Source organism: Anabrus simplex, chromosome 1, assembly GCF_040414725.1.
Source record: "Anabrus simplex isolate iqAnaSimp1 chromosome 1, ASM4041472v1, whole genome shotgun sequence".
Lineage (NCBI taxonomy): Eukaryota > Metazoa > Arthropoda > Insecta > Orthoptera > Tettigoniidae > Anabrus > Anabrus simplex.
Window position 1 is genome coordinate 1,171,271,493 of NC_090265.1, and position 19,261 is coordinate 1,171,290,753.

The window sequence follows — 19,261 nt, forward strand, 5'->3', positions numbered from 1 at the left end:
TATGACAATGGTATTTTCTGCTGAGAAATCTATAATATGGTACAATCTAGCAATTATCAATGATAAATGATTGAACTATCGTTATAACACTGTTTTCATGTCGTCTATAAATAGGATAGCCATTAACATTTAAATTAGTTTCCTATTGAAAATCTTTTGGATAATGTTTAATATATTTTTGTTCTTGCATGCATGGACTGTTTGGATTGATAGTACCACAAGGTCCATGAACCATGTGTTCCTGAATAACTTCAAAAAATTGAGGGTATGTTTCTTTATCTGGAATTTCTGCACAAGTTAGAGAGTCTACATCTTCAACTGAATGTAATTTATCTTCAGTTGATAGAATGAGCAGAATGTGTGAATGAGGGAGACCTCTCTTTTAAAATTCAATATAACAAACACAACCAATGACTACGCCTATTATGTGTTCTTTTAAAGATCATCTAGTAACGTTTGCAATTTTAAATGAAAAAACCTAGTAACTAAGACAGGTTTATGTTCAACTCAATCTTACGGTTTCAATTGAGAGGTAATTTCAATCCACTTGGGATTGCAAGTCATTGTGAGAAATAGATCATGCTTTCTTAAATGGGCAACAATGGCCATCACGTCTCGATAATTTTGAAGAATATTTCGAGGGCTAGAGCCTCCGTGCTCAGGCAGCAGTGCGCGGCCTCTCACCGCTGGGTTCTGTGGTTCAAATCCCGCACCACTCCATGTGAGATTTGTGCTGGACAAAGCGGAGGCGGGACAGCTTTTTCTCCGGGTACTCTGGCTTTCCCTGTCATATTTCATTCCAGCAATGCTCTCCAATATAATTTCATTTCATCTGTCATTCATTAATCATTGCCCCAGAGGAGTGCGACAAGCTCCGGCAGCCGGCGCAATTCCTATCCTCGCTGCTAGATGGGGGCTTCATTCATTCCACTCCTGACCCGATCGAATGACTGGAAACAGGCTGCGGATTTTCATTTTCATTTTGAGAGCTGCCAATATAAGTTGAAGGAAGAATAACAGGAATTCCTTCAACTGCCCCTCTTTGTTCAGCATCAGTGTTAATAAAGTCCACCAAACCCTTGTAACTATCAGCTCTGAGTTCTTGTTGATACAATTGAACAAATTCCAACCTGGAACCTTCTACTTCGACATAACTGTTAACAATGTATTGTTGAAATAATTTTTTTTTTGCTAGCTGAGTTATACCGCACCGACACAGATAAGTCTTTTGGCGATGATGGTACAGGAAAGGGCTAGGAATGGGAAGGAAGCGGTGTGAAAATAGGAAACCACGGAAAACCATCTTCAGGGTTGCCGACAGTGGGGCTCGAACCCACTATCTCCCGGATGTGAGCTCATAGTTGCGCGCTCCTAACCGCATGGCCAACTCGCCCGGTTGAAATAATTTACCTGAAGCATGAAGGTTACTGAAACCATCTCTAATTGCTAAACAATAAAAATCGTAATGTAACTAAGTTGTGACTGTTCTCAACGCAGCAGTATGAACTTGAACATGTGACTTACCTAAAGTCCATCCAGAATCACCCCATGGGAAAAGCAATGGTTTGTGTGCAGAAATTCCAGTTAAAGAAACAGACTCTCAATTTTCTGAAGTTATTCAGGACTTATGACAGGAGTTAATCTGAACTGAAGCAAATGCCAGAGCATTGGTAAATTGTGTAATATTTTCTAGGTAGTTCTTAGTATTGTCATCATTCTGCTCTATGAGGTTTTGAAGCTCTTCACAAACTTTAATGGGCTCTAAATTAACCTTTCCCCATGTGGCAACACAAGGTAGCTGAATTGTCACTGAACTCCCCTGTCATAACCTGATCCCAAACATCCCTAGCTATATTAGTAGCCTACCTATTCCTGCTTATGTTGTTGGCACTAAAGTGAAAAATCACCACATTCTCATTACCCTCTCCTTCCCTTCTACTTTACTGAACATCTGCCTTAACCTAATTCCTGGATAACAATCTACCCTGGTTCCCTTTTCTCCACACACATTCCCCCCCATTTCAACCCCACACCCAACAAGTGAGTTGCCCATGACCAGAGCCTTAACCATACCCACTTCAGTAGATCCCCTCATCTCTTGGTCTCCCTTAACTTACCTGAAGGCAACAGAACCTACTTCTGCCTCCCTTCTCTCCCTTTCACAATTTTGTTCCACCTTCCTCATTCCCTTTCCTACTGTTCCCTACTGTGCTATGACCCTCCTCTAAAACACTTCCCTGTTCCCCATCTCTCTGCTGTTCTATCTGCAGTGATTCATATGGATTCCTTACCAAAACCTCTCCTGAACACACTCCCTGATGAGAATCCTTAGCCCTCATTTTCCTTTGCTTTTAAACATTAGTCCACCTGTCTTCTATTACTTCTCTCCTTCCTTCCCCTCCATCTTGCCTATCTATGTTATCCTTTACACTAATTGAGGGAGACCTACCTTAATTTCTGTCCTCTGGTAAAGGACTAATTATCTCCCTCAAGCTCGCTATCTCTTACTTCATACTCCTTCATGCCCACTCACACCCATAGTTCCTATACCTGCCACCCTCACCCATTCTTCCTCACAGAACTATCAAATAATATGAAAACATCAAGAAAATAAGCATATTCTGTGAATAAACATATACTCAGAAGAAAGATATACTGTACTGTATAGCCTACTACACGAGAATTACACAACAATAAAACAAGCAAGATACTAACTGATGAAATAACTACCTACATTACAAATCGACTTATGTGCATCTTAATTATGAAAGAGTAGAGTCTAACTGAAACTTCACAGATGTAATTTAAGTATGTAAATAAACCGCCACCGCCACCGCCACCACCACCACCACCACCACCACCACCACCACCACCACCACCACCACCACCACCAGAAATGAAAACCACCATTAAATATTGAAATATTTAAAAGACTACATAATGATTATACAACAATAAGCAAGTAAGATACTACCTAATAAAATAACTACACTACAATTCTAAACTGCACTTAACCCTATCCTATTATAAGAAGTTAATGGAAACAGCAGAAATATAATTCGAACCAAGTTCCTAGAGAGATGTGACTTCAAATCAATCAAATCAAATTACTTTATTTGCAAATGAGGTCTCTACCTCAATGGCAAATGATACACAAAAATGCATTATTCTCAACAACTACATTTTAAGTTAAAAACAAAAGAAGACATTTTCCCTAAAATACAGTATTATACAATTTACATTAACATTTTTTCTTTAAAATACACAGCTCATCCTTAATAAATTTATATTATTTACAAAATTCTACTCATAATATCTACGCATAATCAACTCATATATGTATGTGGAATCACTTCGAAAAATACTATACAATATTGCTATAAGATTTAAATGCACATTGTGTCCCCCCGCAATATTGGTACCTAATGTGCATAAAGACCTGCTGCGTCTTAACCAGAGCCCCTTTTACCACTGCTTTTCAGAGTTCCTGAAGGACCTTCACTTCCCCTACTACACAAGGATATACAACAGTAAAGCAAGAAAGATATTTTCTGTTAAAATAACTACACTACAATTATTCTAAACTGTGCTTACACATATCCTAACTAGTAATTACAATAGGTTAACTCAAACAACAAAAATGCAGTTAAAAATCAAATACAGTCAAACCTGCCGTAACGGACACCCATATTCAGTGGACACCTGCCTATACGGACAATTTTCCTCAGAACCAACTTTATTTGACATAAGACGAGTGTTAAAATGACCTCATTTAAGCGGACACCTCGAACTCTGGACAGCGGACATCGCCATTTGTCCCGTTCACTTGACTTAAGCGGACACTTTACATGTTGCAGGACAATTTATTACACTGGACCACATGTCATCCTTTCTTTTAAAACCATTCTTCAGACATAAGGAAATCCCTTTTGAATATTTGTACTATTTCGAGTGCAAGGGGGGAGAGAAGCACATCGGAATGCAGTTCTACCTAGTGGTGTATAGGCCTATTCTGAGAATTCTAACTGCCCAGAAATGCTGTCATCGACTTTTGACTCACAAGTTACCTGGGGATTTTCTTCCCTTCTTGCATCATTCTATTCATAACTCAGATTGTCGCTGATAAGGTTGAGGTCAGGTAGTCATCTTGAGAAGGAAAAGACAGTACAGGAGCTAATTAGTGAGAGAGAAATACCGTAGCATTTCAGTTGTCTGTTAAACATGTGCTAAATTTACACAGACAAAGCTTCACCATTACTTCACGAAGCTGTAATGTTTGTAAATGATGTAAAATCACTTATAATAACTCTGTATGAAATACTAACACAGAAATGACTTAGAATAATAAAAATAAAGATATGTATGCTTATATTTAAGGTGGATGTTCTTTGCCGTTAAAATGTTTGATTATTTTTACAAACTTGTTTTATCAGACATCTCTCGTAACGGACATTTTTCCTCGGAACCGATGGTGTCCGGAGAAGGGAGGTTCGACTGTACTTATTAAACAATTTTTTTCTACAAGTTAACAGAAATTAAAACTGCCTTTAAATACTGAAAGATCGAAGGTGCAAGTACAAAGTATGCCAGAGACTTGAACTAAGCTTAACCACAAATATTAGAATACACAAATCAGCTGATTAACTATTATTTTTGTTTTCTCAACTGTATGCAAACAGTGCATTATTTGAACAACAATAATTACCAACAGTTACAACATAATAGGAGTAACATGGTAATTGAAAGTATACAAATGAATCGTTTGTTGCAAAAACAGCACTTCTCCACTTTTTGACACCATACGAGTTATTAATACTGCCATGATTAATGCACGAAGGGCTACCATTTTGTGCAGAAAAACACTTCTACCATATTTCTCTGACTGTCAGTCACGAATGAAAGTTTCCGTTTTGTGCAGAAAGAACACTTATCCTAGAGAAGTGTTGTTTTTACTTCACTTGAGTCGCTAGAAAGAGGTGTGAAAAGAGATGCAAAAGTCGCGTTTCATATAAATCAATTTATGGAGTTTCAGTATGAGGCAAATCATGTCTTAGGAAAATACTGTATTGATGGACTGTGTGTTCATACTTTCAAGTTGCTTATTTCTGAAACCCGTCTCCCTGTGTTACCAACTAGACTTGCTTATCCACAAGGCTTTGTTCCATTGAATGAAAAGAAATTAGCAGACATAAAGAAGTAGGAATCTTACATACCAGAAGAACACCATGAGTTTTATAATGAACTGTTTGCATGGACAACATCAGCGCAATAGAAGTGAGAAGCATTGTTCAAAGACAAGAGACTTACATGTTATTTGTATTATATTGTGTTGTTTTGTTTTACGAACTTTGGAAGGGACATAAAAGGAGTATTATTCTGTTTATTTTTCTATACAATGTGCTCTAATCATCATATGTGCAAATAAGTAAGTCTTACAAATAACTATTGAATAATGGGTTTAAACACTGCATTTCCTCAGTACAAAATGTGTACTTTATTTAATAAAGTTCCTTTTGAAACTGAAATACGTTAAAATCAATGTTACACTTCCTTATATTCTCAATAATGGTGTTTGTTGCAGAAACAGCACGTCTCCACCATTTTCAACAAAGTCTGTAAAGGAACATATTGGACTAATTCGTACAAACAACCTATCTGTCATAATCATTTCAACAGTAGAATAGGCATAATAAATATCGGAAGGATAGATATGACATTACACACTACAGACAGTTTTTCCTGTTTTCTGAACAATTTGGTACGTTGGAGAAGTGTCGTTTCTGAAACAAACGATTCAAATGTAGTTTAAACGTAATACATAGAGAGATTATTATTATTTTAACCTACTAGGTACGGAACGTTCTAATAGAATCGAGCAGAGTGGCCATGTGTATTATGATTATGGAGCCAAGATCTGCATTCAGGAGATGAATAGGTTTGAACTCCACCATCGGCTCTCCCGAGAATGGTTTTGCATGGTTTCCCATGTTCATTTCCAGGCAAATGCCAGGACAGTTCCTATTCATAAGCTGCAGCAGATTTCCTACACCTCCTTACCCAATTTCATTCACCCTCATTCATTTCATCTTCATTAGCTCTGCAACTGTGGTTGGCATCAGGAAGGGCATCCAGTTGTAAAAACATGCCACAAAATACATGTCACCCCATCTCTGATCCACAGCAAGTGAGCAAGCAAGTTAGTTAATTAACAGTGAATGAAAGTTGCAAAAACTGTAATTCCAGAAGGCTGACGAGACTGGAAAGAGAGTACCTACAAGAAGCAAATGGACTTTACCACGTCTGACAGGAATACTATGAAACCAAAAAGTTCAAAGACAATACAAAAAATGTCTGTATTTGATCTCTTATGTACCATTATTGATACATTCAGCAAGAATATGGACAACAAAACAAGATGACAGTGGAGTTCAGACAGCTGAGATGAAATTCCTTAGACATATCATACAGAAGACAAGAAATGATAAGGATAGAATCAGAAATGAAGAGATTAGAAAGAGGATCAGAGCTTCAAAACTACAAGACAGAATAGAAACAAGCAAACGTATATGGTATGGACACATGATGCGAGTGGGAGAATAAGTTCCGAGGGAAGTATTTACAGAGAAACAAAGAGGAAAGAGACCAAAAGGAAGGCATCGAATTAGATAGATGGATAAAATGGAGGGGAGTATAGAAAGGAGGAAAGTTAGAAGAAATATCGGAAGCTGAAAAAGAGTGGTGGAGAGACAGGCACTGATGGAGATCCCTGATTCATAACTCGACCCAGGAAAGAACTGGCAGTGGAAACTGAAGAAGAACCATGAAACTAAAGATGATAATGATAATAATAATAATAATAATAATAATAATAATAATAATAATAATAATAATAATAATAATAATGATGGTTTTATGTCCCAATAACTACTTTTATGGTTTTTGGAGCTGAAGAGGTGCTGGACTTTTGTCCTGCAAGAGCTCTTTTACCCACCAGTAAATCAACTGACATAAGGCTGACATATTTGAGCAGTTTCAAATACCACCAGACTAAGCCAGGATTGAACCTGCAAACTTGGGCTTGGAACGCCATTGCCGTAACTGTCTGAGCCACTCTGCCCGGTTCACACTAAAGACAAGCATGGGGAGCAGCGTAGTTCAATCAATCAATCAATCAATCAATCAATCAATCAATCAATCAATCAATCAATCAATCAATCAATCAATCAATCAATACTGATCTGCATTTAGGGCAGTCGCCCAGGTGGCAGATTCCCTATCTGTTGCTTTCCTAGCCTTTTCCTAAATGATTTCAAAGAAATTGGAAATTTATTGAACATCTCCCTTGGTAAGTTATTCCAATCCCTAACTCCCCTTCTTATAAATGAATATTTGCCCCAGTTTGTCCTCTTGAATTCCAACTTTATCTTCATATTGTGATCTTTCCTACTTTTATAATCGCCATTCAAACTTATTCGTCTACTAATGTCATTCCACACTATCTTTCCGCTGACAGCTTGGAACATACCACTTAGTCGAGCAGCTCTTCTTCTTTCTCTCAATTCTTCCCAACCCAAACACTGCAACATTTTTATAACGCTACTCTTTTGTTGGAAATCACCCAGAACAAACCGAGCTGCTTTTCTTTGTATTTTTTCCAATTCTTGAATCAGGTAATCCTGGTGAGGGTCCCATACACTGGAACCATACTCTAGTTGGGGTCTTACCAGAGACTTATATGCACTCTCCTTTACATCCTTACTACAACCCCTAAACACCTGATTACACTGTTTACCGCACAGAATGCACATACAGTCTATAGAGATCTCATGTAAACTTTTTTTTTTTTTGCTATTTGCTTTCGTAGCACCAACACAGGTAGGTCTTATGGCAATGATGGGACAGGAAAGGCCTAGGAATGGGAAGAAGCGGCCGTGGCCTTAATGAAGGTACAGCCCCAGCATTTGCCTGGTGTGAAAATGGGAAACCATGGAAAGCCATCTTCAAGGCTGCCGACAGTGGGGTTTGAACCCACTATCTCCCGGATGCGAGCTCACAGCTGTGCGCCCCTAACCGCGTGACCAACTCGCCCGGTCATGGAAACCTTTCCGTATGCATAATTTATAATGGAAACCGTGAATTGCCAGTTTGTTTATTAGGCTCTTCGAGTCATTGTTCGGTCCGATCCAGCTCCTGTTGATCATGGTCTCAGTGGAGTAGAAGGGATCTATTTCCTTTCTTTTCCTTCTTCTCAGATGTAAGAATTCTGTTTCCTGTTTGGTAGAAGGCAGCTGCAGTCCAAGTTCTTCTAAGAGAAAAGGCTCCTGTGCCAGTACATATGCTACTCTGGGTGGTGCCATTTTTTAAATACCTAATGTTTATTTGAGGAATCTGGCTTTCATGTTCTCTGTGCAATCTAAATAATTTAATGTGAGATAATCCCAAATTAGCTCCAAACCATGAGTGATTAATGGGATGACCTTTGCTTGGAAGAGGAACATTACTGTGGATAAAGACAGTTTTGTCTTCTGAAAACCATTTGCACTGTTTTGTCCAAGTTAATTTTAAGTTTACCGGGCGAGTTGGCCGTGCGCGTAGAGGCGCGCGGCTGTGAGCTTGCATCCGGGAGATAGTAGGTTCGAATCCCACTATCGGCAGCCCTGAAGATGGTTTTCCGTGGTTTCCCATTTTCACACCAGGCAAATGCTGGGGCTGTACCTTAATTAAGGCCACGGCCGCTTCCTTCCAACTCCTAGGCCTTTCCTATCCCATCGTCGCCATAAGACCTATCTGTGTCGGTGCGACGTAAAGCCGCTAGCAAAAAAAAAAATTTTAAGTTTGTTGTTTTCAGCATATTTTTCAAGGCTGTTCATAGTTGCTTGGAGATCGTCTTTGTTGTTAGAACCTATGACTAGGTCATGAGCATATAAGTATAATTTGGTTGAGTTATGAATTATTTTTTTATGTCTGCTGTGGCAAAATTGAATAGAAGCGGACTGATAGGATCTCCCTGTATCACTCCAGTGCACTGTTCAATAGTATCTGAAGTTGTTTTGCTATCATAAATTCTTACTTTATTTTGTGCCAAAAGGTTGTTTATTATTAGAGTCAATGGGTTATTTTTTTATGTTTCCTAATTTTGTAATCTGTATGGACTTGTTAAGAAGTCGAAAGCCTTCATGGAATCAACAAATATGGTAAAGAACATGTCCTCTGAACAGTAAAAGTACCATTGACCTAGTCTTTGTGAAAGGTGCCAATATGCAAATTTTAGAGCAACAGGTTATGTACAGCGATCCAACACCTACCCTGTGAAAACATATTCCGATAGCCACCTAACTCCAAATTATGGGCCAAATATTTAAAAGCAAAAGGAAGAATGAACAAATTATCTCAAGAACATTAGATAAGTCCATCCTTGAAAGAGGAAATGAGATTCTCAAAGACATACAGTCATTATTAGAGAATGACTTGGTTGCGTCAGATTTACATATTATAACAAACATTATTAAATCAACTCAAATTAGAAAGCCTCCTAGAATGGCCAAATCCAGGTTCAGCGGGGAGTGTTTCAGATTTCACAGAGAAACTTTCGGCCTGCTAAATAAAACCTGCTACACACTCAAGACTGATATACTTGAAGAGTACACCATGAAAAGAAAAGTGTACAGATCATTAATTAGTGAAAAGAAAGCCATTTACACTGAACTATAAGCAAAATTACAAGCAGAAGATGCTCTAAAAGATCCTCTCTTAGGCTTAAAGCATAGAGCAAAAAACCACACCGCAGAACTCGCAATAACCAACTGGGAATTCCACTTCTCCGACATTTTAAATAAGGAACACTTAGAAATGGCTTTGGTTCTTCAGAAAATAAACAGAACAGATTCCTCACGCCTTGAAAGAAGTGAAATTGAACATGAGATACTAAATACAAAAAATGAGAAAGCGGCAGGCCCTGACAGAGTCTACAACGAAAAATTAAGACACTTAAGAATCATTAATGGTAACTGGTAAAAGTTAGAACAGTGCTTCATTTTCTTAAAATTTTTATCATTATTTCCCCTCAAAAATGTGCTCATAAATGTTCATATTATTTTAAATCCTCAATTTAATTAGTAGAAATAAAAGCTCACTAACCAGCCATAACCACAAAGGCCTGTTTGGAGTTCCTCATTGGATATCTCATTCATAGTGATGGGAAAAGTACCTACAAGAATAAGTCATTGGGTTCAATTACAGTTAAGTAACTTGTTTTACTCAATTACAATTAGAAACAACATTTTCAACAAGAAGAAATATGAAATATGGCTGCCGATGTTCTTTCACTTATATGGGACTTAAATGACGTTAACGTTGGCTGAAGTGTGATGCAGTGGTATTTAAAGGAGCTCACCATCCTCAACTCCTCTCCTTTGTAAAAAATTCTGTCACCTGCTGGTAATCTTCCCCCTTTCTGAAACCATTTGTACTGTTTTGTCCAAGTTAATTTTGAGTTTGTTGTCTTCAGCATATTTTTCAAGGCTGTTCATTGTTGCTTGAAGATCATCTTTGTTGTTAAGACCTATGACTATACTAGACTTAACTAAAGTTGGCGTATGACAGGTAAGGCTGGAGGGAGGAGCACTGCACGTGCCATTTCACGACGTTGCCACATTCCAGCATTCCTTTCTACATGCTCTTACCCCTCACTTCCGGCTCACTTGTTCCTTCCTTCATTCTGACCGCTGTGATCTGTTGTAGACTACCTGGCCAGGCGGTGTCGTCCCATTTGTGATCACTCTTATACAAACAGTCAGGTTCTTATCAGTGACATACAAACAGTCAGGTTGCTGTGAGGGAATTCCTTACTGAAAGACTGGTACAGGAAGACATCCCTCATATAACTGGCGAAACGGGGATTCTTACGAATTGTATGAATCGTATGTTGAAAGTCTTTAAATTACTTATATTTACCATTTGAGACTGATGCGTTTATATCGGGTCTGACAGGGAATAAACAGGACTCAAATAAATCTTTTATTTAGAGTTACCAGATGGTTGTGGGTGTAAAGGCAGTTAAATGAGTTTTAAGAAGTAGGACAAATGAAGGACGTATTATAACCATTGAATTTTACACTTTCCGATTTCAAAACAAAGGATTTTGCTGTAACACTTAACTTCTTCGACAGTGCTACCCTTTTTGAAGCAATTGTAGCTCATCTCATACTTAACAGTTAACTTACACTTTCTTATACAATAGGGGAAAATATTAATATTAAATTAATGCTTACATAATGCTCAAACTGTTCAAATATTCATACTAAGACATTAAGTAAGCAGCTGCTCAAAATATAATCTGCCTACTTTCCTCTGTCTGTATGTATGTCTACCTCTCAGTCTTGTTTATTGATACCGGGTTGGGATGAGATGAGATTAATTAATACAGCATTTTTCTACTGCCGAATGCCCTTCCTGGCACCAATCTCAGTTGAGGAGCTAATGAAGACGAAATGTGTTATGGTGAATGAAACTGGGTAAGGGTGCAAGGACTCAACTCTGGCCTATGGATAGGATAGGAACTGTACCGGCATTTGCCTGGAAGTGAAAATATTAAACCACAGAAAACTATTCTGAGAAGAGCCGACAGTGGAATTCGAACCTACGTGTTTCCCGAATGCAGAGCTTGGCTCCATAGCCATAGCGCATTAAAATGCGCGGCCACACAGACTACTTTCATCTATATAAATAAAATTATAATTTTCGTCTGTATGCTTGGATTAGATGTACAAGATTCCAGAACTTAATGTTAAGAAAATGTTTAGATTACAATAAGTTGAAAAAAATGACAATTCTATAACGATGGCGCGAAAAGATTATATTGCGTTCGGAAAATGGTGGGCTCGAATCCCATTGTCGGTAGCCCTGAAGATGGTTTTCCGTGGCTTCCTATTTTCACAACAAGAAAATGCTGGGGCTGTACCTTAATTAAGGCCACGGTTGTTTCCTTCCCACTCCAAGCCCTTTCCTCTCCCATAATCGCCATAAGACCTAGCTGCATCGGTGTGACATAAAACAAATTGAAAAAAAAAAAGGGAGAACTCCATCAAACAGAGAAGAAAAGTAAATAGCCTCCTCTTCAAAGAATTCTCTTGCAGCACATATCATTTCTCTTCCTTGCTGATGAATTGTCACACCATGGCCGGCAGTATTTTTTTCACGAGGTGGACGAGTCCTGGGCCTCCCTCTCCCTCGAGGAGTATTCATCGTACTCGAAATATAAATTAAAATACAATGATTATACGTATGTAAACAGTATTTAAAATACAATTAAAAACTTACCAACGGCCACAAAACAGAAATAGAATGCCACTCACACTGAAAGGCTTGCGACAAGATCTAACTCACAAGTGAAGTGAGAGGTTTCTCCCAGCAAGACGAGTTGCCTAGAAGTTTTATCTCCACGGCAACCGCAGTCGCCACCCTCGTTTCCATGGCAACCACACAGCCACTCCCTTTATCCTGCCATGGCAGGCAGTAAACGGACCTCCCTCTAAGAAATGTCATACGTCAACTTTTGTTATTATTAGTATAGGTCATGAGTATATAAGTATAATTTGGTTGAGTTATGATTTTTTTTTTTAAATGTCTGTTGTGGCAATATTGAAGGGGCTGCCTGGCCGAGGCAGTAAGGACGTGCTCGGTTCGCCCGGATGGACGTGGGTTCGAATCCCCATCAAGAAGTCGTAAAATTTAAGAAATGAGATTTCCACTTCCGGAGGTGCATATGGCCCTGAGGTTCACTCAGCCTACACCAAAAATGAGTACCAGGTTAATTCCTGGGGGCGAAGGTGGCCGTGCGTAGAGCTAACCACTCTACCCCATCATGTGCAGAGGTTAACAATGGTGGAAACCTTTACCTTCCACTCCTCTAAGGGCCTTCATGGCCTGTACGGAGGTGACTTTGCTTTGCTTTGCTTTTTGTGGAAATATTGAATAGAAGCGGACTGATAGGATGTCAGAGTGGACAAACAGTGGATATGAACGGGGCATTCAGTGATTCGCTTTGCTATACATGGTTTCCATTACAAAATTTGTCCATAAAAGAAATAGGTACCATGAATTGGATTTAAAATACATGTGTATGTAAGTGACCCGCTATGTGGAAGATATCATGCCATTCAGTGCAAGAAAAGGATGTTATCTTTGATTGAAATAAGCAGAGAATAACCTACAGTATATGCACATTGTGCAAATTTCCTGGTAATAATATGATTATTTCAAAGAATGCCAGTCTTAAGGAAATCACCAACATTTTTTTTTTTTCATGAGGCTGGAATGACCTCAGAGTTTGCAAGGAAGAAGATATTACATCATCATTTTGTACTTCCTTAGCATGGACATTGTTATTAAGACATTTCCATCACTAAGCCTCAACCTCAGGGGCACTTAAAGGAATACCAGTGTTCAATTTTGAGAACGTCTTCAGTAAATGATGGATATTGTAGGATAAGTTTGATGTCATAGGAAGTATCAGAGGTAAGAACGTAGCCTACTCCATCCAGCACTGGTGAAGCTACTGGTTCTGCTACAGTAGTATTGAAATGAGAAGGGGCTGAAGACTATTCAACAGATACTGAGAAAGCAAATCTATTTAGCAGGGAATTCAGAGATTCGGTAGAAGATTGTCAGGAGTTGGAAGCTGTAACAGAAGATAGAGAGGGAGAGACACATAGGGAAACAAGAAGCTTCTCATTCACAAATGAAGATTTTTTCAGAGAAATCCAACTGCTTCAGCAAAGAAAAGCAGCAGGAAGTGATCAAATTACTGGGAAGGTATTAAAGACAATGGGGTGGTACATAGTGCCTTATTGTAAATTTCTCTTTGACTATGTCATAAATAATAGTGTAATACCAAAGGAATGGAAGGAATCTATAATAATACCAATTTATAAAGGAAAGGGTGATAAAAAGAAACCAGAGAACTACAGACCAATCAGCCTGACCAGTATAGTTTGTAAAATACTGGAGAGTTTAATAGCAAAGTACATCAGAGGGATATGTGATGATAAAAATTGGTTCATGAGAAACCAGTATGGATTTAAAAAGAAATTTTCTTGTGAGGCACAACTGTGGGATTTCAGCAGGACATATCAGATCAGTTAGATTCAGGAGGCCAGTTAGATTGCATAGCCATAGATCTTTCCAAAGCCTTTGATAGAGTGGAACATGAAATATTATTAAAGAAATTGGAGGGAATAGGATTGGACGTAAGGGTTATACATTGGATAAGAACATTTCTAAATTCAAGGGTTCAGAAAGTCAAAGTAGGAAATAATATATCACAGGAAGAGAATTGCACAGGGTAGTATAATCGGTCCGTTAGTTTTCTTAATATACACAAATGATTTAGGGAACAATATAACATCAAAAATAAGATTGTATGCAGATGACATAACTGTTTATAGGCAAATAAATAACATTCAGGATTGTTCAGAACTACAAAGGGACCTTGATCGTATCCAACAATGGGTTGAAGAAAATAATATGAAGGTTAATGGAGGCAAATCAACTGTTACAACATTTACAAACAGGAGCTTTACAACTGAATTTGAATATACTTTGGATGAGGTAGTTATCCCAAAAGATGGCAAGTGCAAATACTTAGGTGTGAGATTTGAAAGTAATTTGCACTGGAAGGGTCATGTTGATGACATTGCTGAGAAAGCATACAGATCGTTACATGTCATAATGAGGCTACTTAAAGGATGCAACAAAGAATTAAAAGAAAAAAGTTACTTAAGTATGGTTCGTCCATTATTGGAATATGCAAACAGTGTTTGAGATCCTCACCAAAAATACCTAATAAAAGAAATATATAGTGCGCAGAGGAAAGCAGCAAGATTTGTAACAGGGGATTTCAGGAGAAAAAGTAGTGTATCAGAAATATTAGAGGAACTTGGGTGGGAAACTTTAAGTAAGAGAAGGGAGAAAACTAGACTTATAGGATTATATAGAGAAATCCGTGAGAGGCTTCAGTTGGAAAATAATTATATCGGCAGAACTGACCACAGGTATAAAATTAGAAGGAATTTTAGCAGAAGCGAATGGGGTAAATTTTCATTCATTGGGAAGGGCGTGAAGGGGTGGAACAGTTTACTGGGGGCAGCGTTTGATCCTTTTCCAAAATCTGTACAGATATTCAAGAAGAGAATAAACAGCAACAGAGAAAATAAATTAAATGTTAGAGGGCATTCGACCAGTGCAGCTTATTGTAAATAAAAAATGTGTGTGAATGATTCCATCCCCTGGTCTAAGGAGTTTGGACAGCTGAAGTAGGGGACTGCCTGTAGGGGTGAAGTACAGTGGGGACTTCGAGGACCCTGGGACCGCTACGGTAGCTGTGAAGGCCCTTCAGGAACTCTGAAAAGTGGTGGCAAAAAGGGCTCTGGTTAAGACGCAGCCGGTCGTTATGTACTTAGGTTCCAAAATGGGTAAAAAAAAAAAGTAAATAAATGCAATGTAAATTTTGATCTTATACCAGTTGTATAGTATTATTTGAAGTAATTCCACATACTGTATATGAGTTGACTATGTTTGTAAGTACAGGAGTTATTATAAGTAGAATTTTGTAAACAATATATATTTATTAAGGATGAGCTGTGTGTTTAATAGAAAAAATTAATAGCGTAAATTGTATAATATTGTATTCTAGGAAAATTTTTTCTTCTCTTGTTAATTTAAAATTTAGTGCCACCGAGGTAGACACCTCATTTGCACATAAAGAGATTTTGATTTGATTTGAAAATAGTTATCTTCATGACCACTTAAATTTCTGCTTCCAAGCGATGTACGATTCCTAGAACTAGGGCTTTAATGCAAGAGGAATGTGGATGGGCGACGTACCCCAACTTTTTTGGAGCGGAACTCCTTTTTCCATGGGAAACACCATTTCCTGGCTCTACTAGCATTTATCTTTGTTAAACGTTTCACATCGTTGCCTGAGATCTGCAACAACTAACAGAGCAATTGAGATACTCCTAACATGCTGAATTCACTACTCTTTTGCTCTCCTCCCACAAGTAAAATGTTACTAAACAGGTATTTGTTACACATAATTCAACTCCACAATTCATAGTTTTTCTTAAAGATTATTCCATCAACCTTAAGCTAGAAATATTACTGAGAAGGCGAAGTAAGGTTATAAAATACCGAAGCCGTAAGCTGAATAATGCTCACATTAAATTATTGTTATTACATTGACAACAGCGGCATGGAACGCAAACTGAAAAATCCGCGGACCCTACCTACCTATGACATGGCAATAAGAAGGCTCGCAAGTGTTTGGAAATCAAAGTATATTTAGGTTAGGGGATTTTAAACAACGGGCGAAATTACCTTGAGGCTGTACTTGTTGCTAGGGGGTATGGAATAAAAGAAACCTATCGCTAAGCAATAAGCTTGGGACAGATCCAATTTACATCCACTACATACAGAGTAATGAAAAGTATAACTGAAACGCAAACGTGACAGAACTGGGTCAGCGAAGAACAGCTGATCTCACATGTTTCCCAAAGACAACAGTGATTTTCCAAGATATTGCGAATCAAAACGTGCACTATAATTATTGACACTGTGGTCACGGTAAATTACCTTTCTGTCAGAAGTGTAAAAGTTGTTCCGACGAAAATACAACAGGTTACGTTAAATTTCAAGTCAAGGCTGCAATGAATCAGAACGAAATAAGTTGTCGTGGTTATGTTTCAGTATCATGGCGCTTTAAATTGCCTCTCTCCGAATTATTACAAATAAAACCAAATTTTGTCTCAGAAATGTACACACACCTACTGGCAAACCGACCGCGTGAATGGAATTTGAGACATGACATGTAAACAACACGTCACCACAGCGCAACAAATACGGCTATTGCACGCTAAGGCGGTAGTTATGAAAGGTACGGTATTCTAACGATATTCGAAACAAAACAAAAAATACGTTCTGCAGTGAACTGCTTTCAAGATTTAAATTAGGAGTGACAACAGCAACGATGTGAAGTTTGAGGCTGAACGTACAATCCCTATGATCTATGGATACTTTCAGAGGCGGGTCCAGGGAGCGACTAGTTAATTTTAAAGTTGACTTTTTGTGTTTGTGTAATGAAGCCAACTACGGTAAACGTTTTCATTCTTCCGCCGTCTCTCAGGCCGGGAGAATTGTTACGGTGCAGGAGATGTGCGGAGAAGGTGCGGGGGTGGACGGCCGTGGCCTACACTACGAACTGTCCCGGCATTCGCCTTATTGCATCAGCGCCCATATGACAGTTTGTAGGGGGCAGGAAGACCTGGGGGTATGTAGTATTTTTAATATTTTGGAAGATAAATGGCGACTTGTATTCTGTTGTTGTTGGAGTCATCAGTCCATAGACTGGTTTGATGCAGCTCTCCATGCCACCCTATCCTGTGCTAACCTTTTCATTTCTACGTAACTATTGCATCCTACATCTGCTCTAATCTGCTTGTCATATTCATATCTTGGTCTACCCCTACCGTTCTTACCCCCTACACTTCCTTCAAAAACCAACTGAACAAGTCCTGGGTGTCTTAAGATGTGTCCTATCATTCTATCTCTTCTTCTCGTCAAATTTAGCCAAATCGATCTCCTCTCATCAATTCGATTCAGTATCTCTTCATTCGTGATTCGATCTATCCATCTCACCTTCAGCATTCTTCTGTAACACCACATTTCAAAAGCTTCTATTCTCTTTCTTTCTGAGCCAGTTATCGTCCATGTTTCACTTCCATACAATGCCACGCTCCACACGAAAGTCTTCAAAAACATCTTTCTAATTCCGATATCAATGTTTGAAGTGAGCAAATTTCTTTTCTTAAGAAAGCTCTTCCTTGCTTGTACTAGTCTGCATTTTATGTCCTCCTTACTTCTGCCATCGTTAGTTATTTTACTACCCAAGTAACAATATTCATCTACTTCCTTTAAGACTTCATTTCCTAATCTAATATTTCCTGCATCACCTGCCTTCGTTCGACTGCACTCCATTACTTTTGTTTTGGACTTATTTATTTTCATCTTGTACTCCTTACCCAAGACTTCATCCATACCATTCAGCAACTTCTCGAGATCTTCTGCAGTCTCCTTAGAGCATTAATACTATCGAAGGCAGTCTCAGATAAAATAACAATATCATCGGCAAATCTCAAGGTTTTGATTTCCTCTCCTTGGACTGTGATTCCCTTTCCAAATTTCTCTTTGATTTCCTTTACTGCCTGTTCTATGTAAACATTGAAAAGGAGAGGGGAAAAACTGCAGCCTTGCCTCACTCCTTTCTGGATTGCTGCTTCTTTTTCAAAGCCCTCGATTCTTATCACTGCAGACTGATTTTTATACAGATTGTAGATAATTCTTCGTTCTCGGTATCTGATCCCAATCACCTTTAGAATCTTAAATAGCTTGGTCCAATCAACATTATCGAATGCCTTTTCTAGATCTACAAATGCCATGTACGTGGGCTTGTCCTTCTTGATTCGATCCTCTAAGATCAGACGTAAAGTCAGGATTGCTTCACGTGTTCCTACATTTCTTCTGAAGCCAAATTGATCTTCTCCCAACTCAGCTTCAACTTGTTTTTCCATTCTTCTGTAAATAATACGTGTTAAAATTTTGCAGGCATGAGATACTAAACTAATGGTGCGGTAGTTTTCACACCTGTCAGCACCGGCTTTCTTGGCAATAGGTATAACAACATTCTGCTGAAAATCGGATGGGACTTCTCCTGTCTCATACATCTTGCAGACTAAATGAAATAACCTTGCCATGCTGGTTTCTCCTAAGGCAGTCAGTAATTCAGAGGGAATGTCATCAATTCCAGGTGCCTTGTTCCTATTGAGGTCACTCACAGCTCTGTCAAACTCTGACCTCAAAATTGGGTCTCCCTTTTCATCAGCATCAACAGCCTCTTCATGTTCCAGAACCAAATTATCTACATCTTTACCTTGATACAACTGTTGGATATGCTCCTGCCATCTTTCTGCTTTGTCTTCTTTCCCTAGGAGTGGTTTTCCATCTGAGCTCTTAATATTCATAGACCTAGATTTCCTTTCTCCAAAGGTTTCCTTGATTTTCCTGTATGCAGCATCTACCTTTCCCAGGACCATACAGCCTTCGACATCCTTGCATTTCTCCTTCAGCCATTCTCCCTTAGCTGCCTTGCACTTTCTATCCACTTCATTCTTTAATCGCCTGTATTCTTTTCTGGCCTCTTCATTTCTAG

At 38.6% G+C, this 19,261-nt stretch overlaps 1 protein-coding gene across 4 annotated transcripts in view; it reads right to left on the bottom strand.

Annotated features, from left to right (window-relative positions):
* The window catches only part of LOC136877211 (uncharacterized), a 126,446-nt gene extending 109,576 nt beyond the window's left edge, over positions 1-16,870 (bottom strand). For 3 of the 4 annotated variants that reach the window (XM_067151080.2, XM_067151063.2, XM_067151054.2), the window contains exon 1: positions 16,630-16,856. The gene's annotated coding sequence lies outside the window, so the exon portion shown is untranslated. Of the gene's footprint in view, positions 1-16,629 lie in introns of all 4 variants that reach the window. The other variant, XM_067151071.2, reaches the window with a different exon arrangement.
* Between the last annotated feature and the right edge of the window lie 2,391 nt (positions 16,871-19,261).